General features: G+C 44.6%; 1 long non-coding RNA gene across 2 annotated transcripts in view; it reads left to right on the top strand.

Annotated features, from left to right (window-relative positions):
• Positions 1–6000, top strand: part of LOC138172060 (uncharacterized) — a 55217-nt gene that overhangs the window by 1167 nt on the left and 48050 nt on the right. The window lies entirely within an intron of this gene.

Genomic DNA, 6000 nt, shown 5'->3' with positions numbered 1-6000 from the left:
TGTATCAGCAATGCCATATTCACAATGCCTATAGAGATTACAAATATGCTGATATAATTATCCATTAGAAAATACGTCATGTTTGCCATATGAGGAAATAAACTAGAAAATTTATTAAGATACCAAAAGACTGAGTCCCAAAACCAGAAAGTGAAAGCCATCAGAGTAGTTATGACATTGGCACAGGTAGATAAAGTAGAAAGCACCCACATTTTCAAGCCTTTAAAACAGAACAGGCTACCTCAGGCAAAGGTCCTCCTCTCCCCACTCACAGCAACCACCCAGCGTCCTGGAAGAGCGCTCCCAGCAGCTCCGGCCCCTGGCAGTCCTCAGCAGGAGTCCTTAGCAGAAAGTCCTTAGCAGTTCTAACTCAAAAAGGGCTTCGCGCTGCCACTGCCTCTGCTGCTGCCGCCGTCACCACCACCGCCAGCCACCGAAGGAACGCTAGCTTGGCTTCCGCTTCCTCTTGCTCCGCCCCTTCCTGCTACGTCAGCAAGTCCAACGGGGCATGGAAGATCTTTAAATCCCATAACCCTTACACGGCCTCACCCCCAGGCTCATCCTGGGAGTCAAGGCAGCAGGTGAGAAGCACCCCAGAGTCTACGTCAAAGCTCTATTTCCCTGCTACTACGCTGTTGGCAGAGCCTTGGTCAGGATGATCTGCTCTCCATTCAACCTGTTGTCCCAGAAATGCAGATTCCTGACGGTCCTTGAGTCTTCTCTGCTCATTTGTAACCTTGCCTGTTCATGAACAAAAGGATGAGGAGAATTCGTGCATCAAATTCTGGAATTGTTCCTATTGAAAATGAACTTTGATTTGGCCCATATTACTACAAGAGTGCTAGACCCAAGCAAGCAAACATGATCGAGGTTATTTTGAAAGACTAAGTGTCCAGAACAGCAGAAGGGGTCAGTCCTGCATGCTCTGCTGTGGCCAGGGCACATGAGGGATCTTGTGTCCAGTTATGATGGGCCACATCATAGGAGGAACATTAATGAACTGTACAGAATCCAGTGGAGGGCAATCAGGGTGGGGAAGGGTCTCAATACCATGTCATACGAGGATCAGTTGAAAGAGCTACAGGTTTTTGGCCTGAAGAAGAGACTGTTGGGTGGGAGGGGTGTGACCTTTCTTCAAGTAGCTGAAGGGCCAGCAGATGGAAGAGACTAGTGTGTCTTGCTCTGCTTTGGAGGAGCAGTGGGGGATGCTGCCATGAGGCCAATAAACATGAAGTAAGGGGGAGAACCCTCAAACTGCCTGACAATGAGCACCATCCCAGAGCGGACCAGACCGGGTCAGGAAGAAGCAGATTCCTTCTCTTTAGGGGCATTCATCAGAGTCTGGATCTCTACTTGCACAGTGTGTGGAGAAGGGATTCTGACATAAGCAAGGGCTAGACTAGATGGTCATTGAAGCATCTTCTGACTCAGAAACTCAGGGATTCTTTATGATACTTTGATGTCATGGCAAATCTTGGTGGAGCTATATTGTCTAATGAGCAGCTCAGACTTCAAAAACGGTAGAGATTTGAAAATCTGGAAGTCAGAAAAAGGTGGAAACACCTTTATGTCTTCTTTGAGTTCTCTCAAATACCTTTGTAGGTGTAGACACTGCTGTGAAATAGGAACTAAAGTCATTCTCTAGATAATTCAAGAGAACGGCCTTTTGCTTTAATAATTGGTTGCTTCAGGCACATGGCAAAAGTGTGGGTGTTTTCCTTTAAATAATTGGGATAATTGTCCAATGTTCTACCTTTTGGGGGTGTGGGTGTCTGAACTATTGCTTTCTCCCTCTTTGAGTTGCTTTTTATTTATATATTCATGTACACATGGTACATTTCCACCCAGTAGACAGACTTCTCGGGGGCATGGACTGGGTCATTTTTTTCACCTTGATGTCCCTAGCACCTTGCCCATAGCAACAAATGATTGACAAATATTTTGTTTGCTGAATAGAACTGAGAAGGTGTAGAAAGCCGATGCGTCAAAATGCACAGCCCCATCCCAATTCGAATACAGCTTTTTTACTGGGGATTAAGAAATTCTGCTGGGAAGGTAGAGCTGAGATGGCAACTTGCCTGAGATGCATGGACTTGCCCGAGATCTCCCAAACTTCCCCCACATAACTTTAAGATGATACCTCAAAGCAAATTCTGAAGTGGTAGGGCCAACAAAGAGCTGGTGTGGAGCAATTTCCAGCCCAGGGCAGGAAAGGTCTGTCTCCTGGACAAGAGTGAAGTAGAGTTCAGTGAAGGCCACACCCCAGAAAACCAGCAGCAGTGGCTTCCAGAGCTCTCAGGCACACGTGGTGGTGGCAGTAGTGTGTCAGACAACTGGTCAGAAGGAGACTGTAGCGAACTCTGCTGGCACTGGGTGTCAGATCCTGTTGTATTGCCCATGCAATGGTTCCTGGTTGTAGTTCCAGCATGAGGAGGATCATGCTAACACCAGCATTAGCACTAGCACATTAGAGCATGTGGCTGCAGGGGTATAGTTCTTGGTCACAGTTCCAGGGTGGAAGAGAGTGTGTGTGGCCACACCTTTCCTTAGATCATACCATTTTAGAGGAACTGAAAACTTACAGACCCCCATAACAAACTCTGAAAACAGCAGCACAAAAAGCCTGAAGCTTGGGACAATGCCCCCTCCACCCTGGGAACAGAGTCCAACTTTAATATAAAGTTAAAATAGACTAAAAATATTAGATATTTAATATAAAGAATAGACTAATTTAATTTAATTATAATTTAATATATTAAATATTTAATATAAAGAAATAGACTAGAAAATGAATAAGTAACAAACGAAGAACCTAACCATAGAGAATTACTGTGGTGACAGGGAAGTTCAAAACAAAATCAGAAGAAGACTCAAAAGAAGACAACAGAGTCAAAGCCAAATAGTTACATTTAAAGCTTCAAAGAAAAATGGGAACTGGTTTCAGGCCCAATAAGAATTCCTGGAAGAGTTCAGAAAGTATTTTTAAATCCAATAAGACAGAGGAAAAAATGGGAAGAGAAATGACAGTGATACAACAAAATTATGAAAAAGAATCAACAACTTGGTAAAGGAAGCATAAAAATTACTGAAGAAAATAACACTTTATAAAACAGAATAGGCCATATATATATATATATAATCTAAAAATAAGTAAATACATAAATATGTGTGGAATACATTGATATTTAAATTTATATAAATCTACCCATATCTATGTACATATACATATATCTAGATACATACATATATTTATATATCCATGCATATACCTATATTGGTATGCATATGTTTTTTAAATCTGTGATTTCATGGGACTGGATGCATTTCCTGCTGGGGCAGATTCCAATCTCTCTCTGTGTTAGTGGATAAGTGGACCTAGAAGGGATTTCAGATGTCACCTGGTCTGACCCCTTCCTTTGCTGCAGGGAGACACCAGAGCCTGGGGGAAGTGACCTGCCCAAGGCTACCCAGGGAAGAAGAAGCTGAGACAGGATTTGAACCAAGAGCTTTTGATTCCAAATTCATTGCTCTGTTTACTCCACCACACATTCCTTCATGATCTTCCTCAATTGTTTTTCTGTCCTCTCAGCGAATGAGTCTGCACTAAATGATCTGTCTTTGGACAATGTAATTCATTGTCTTCTGTATGATCTTCTATATGGGTTGGGTCAATTGCTCTGGGACCCTGAGGGCCACACTAGGAAGAGGCATTGGGAGAGGGCTGGATGGAGTGTGAGAATGCTAATGGAGAAGAGGAACGGCATCCCAGTTTTCAATGATTTCCTGATGTCTCTTGGTTATGTTCCTGTGAAAACCAGCTGGGTGTCATCATTGAAGCACAGAGCTTGTGAAGAGGAGAGATGTTCAGGTCACCAAGGGCTTTCCCCTTTGGTCTATCTGCTCTCCAGAGACCAGAGTCATGAAGAAAACTAAGGAAGCAGATTCTTACTACAAGCCCTTAACATGGTCACCATCCTCAAGAAGAAAACTGAAACTGAAATATATCTCGCAGAACACTGGCAATCTCTTTGCCCATGAGGAAGATGGGGGACAAAAAGCAGAAAGCCATCCAGTGGGCACTACTCAGGGAGGATGCCTGGTGGTCTTGGTTCCTCTCCTCAACATTGCTAATGACGCTAACACAGCCCTGCAGATGTGCATCATCCCTGGGACTGTGGAAGGCAACCTCTACTCCCCAGTTCTCCTCAGACGCGTTCTTTGTCACCTCAATGTGCACAGTCATGGTGACAGGCTGCCTGATGTGACAAGAAGCCCACGCTGTCCTGGTAGAACCTGAGCGATGCTGACAGTCCTCTTAATGCTTGTTTACATCAGCCCTTGCCTTTCTAGTTAGCATGGGAACCACTTGTCTAAAGACTATGATGACTGGTTTTATTTCCCACTCTCCTAGGGAGGTTCTTGGGAGGCAAATTCATCTTCTCCTTCCCAGGTCACAGCTGGGGTACAGAGATTAAATGACTTTGCCTTAGGCAATAGCCTGCCCAGAATCAGCAACAAAGCTGAGCAAAAACTTGCACACCTCTAGACGTTCTGTCTTTCTTGTTTGCCCTTAATCCTTTCTGCCACTTTGCCAGCACAGATGGGCACAAGATCAGGCAGGTCCGGCAGCTACAGTACGAGATGGAATGAGACTCAGGAGACCTCCCTTCTAGCTTCCTTCTTGCTTGGATGTTTTCCCACAAATCCCGCTCAGATGATTTGCCCCACATGCTAAGCCTTTTCTTTCATTCTTTTAATATATTGAGCAAACCAGGGAACCCCCGAATCCATCCATTGGTGATGTGCTCTCCTTAGGGGACCATGTCATCTTCTACCCCTCCCCCCACATTCCTTGTCATGCCTATACAAGCAAATTTAGGTTCAAAGGAAGGGGAAATAAGAGGAAACCTTTCTAACCTGTAGAGCTATCCCACAATGCAATAGGCTTCTTTGGGAGGTTGGAGTAGTGGGGTGCCCTCCACAATGAGGTCTTTAACATGAAGTTGGCTATCCTTTCACTAAGGGTATTACAGAGAGGATTCTTGATGAGGTATGGCCTGGACTCAGTGGACTCTGAGGTCTCTTCCAGCTTGGAGAGTGTGTGATCACTGAGATTGTAAGCTCCATGAGGGCAAGTTCTATACCTTACCCAGGCTTTATATGTCCACCAGAACTGGGCTCTGTGCATAGGAAGCACTTGGTGTATTGAATTGAGTTTGCTTGAGGATGTTAGGCAGGAAATTTAGCTTTTCTTGTGACTCATCTTTGCTTACTACTGGGGTCAGGTAGGTGGAACAGAGGATGGAGAACTGGCCTTGGAATTGAGAAGAAGTGAGTTCTGGTCCCATCTCTGTATGCAATGTGTGACTCTGAGCAAGCAACACAGCCTTTCTCAGCCTCAGTTTCCTCTGTAAAGCGGGGATAATGACACCTACCTCACAGGGGTTTGTGAGCATAAAATGAGACAACAAATGTAAGGCATGTTGCAAACATTAAAGCTCTGTATAATTACCCACTATTGATGAACTTTTCTCTTTCTTTTATTTTCTTCCTTTGGAGAAAGAAGATTAAAAATTTTTTGCTGCAAATTATATTTCATGTATAGCCAGGGCATAGGGGCTACAAGAAAGCATTTCTCTAAGGACAGCAGTGGGTAAAGGGCAAGTCTTTCCTGCATACCCTACCCCATGATCTGGCTTTAAGTCCCTTACTCCTCCTCCAGCTACAAGGAGGGGAAGGAGAAGGCATGGGAATGAAAGATCCTCTTCTTTCTCCAGAGGCACACTGCTTGGAGGGGGGGTCTCCTCTTACCTCTCCAAAAGACCAGACTTCTGATGGTTTTCCCCAAGAAATCTCCCTTGTTGGGCTAGATGGCTGGGTTCTAGCAACTTCCCTAGGTAATTAGCCTTTTCTCTGAGGCTGGAGTCCAGGAATATTATTCATTACCTCGCCTTGGTCACATGGATTGGCAGCTTCCATGTGCATCTCCAGGGCCTTGTT

This window comes from Petaurus breviceps, unplaced genomic scaffold (genome assembly GCF_028583685.1).
Source record: "Petaurus breviceps papuanus isolate PSGF00001 unplaced genomic scaffold, PetGlider_PUasm1.0 490, whole genome shotgun sequence".
NCBI classification, from domain to species: domain Eukaryota; kingdom Metazoa; phylum Chordata; class Mammalia; order Diprotodontia; family Petauridae; genus Petaurus; species Petaurus breviceps.
This window is presented reverse-complemented; position numbering and strand designations above follow the sequence as displayed.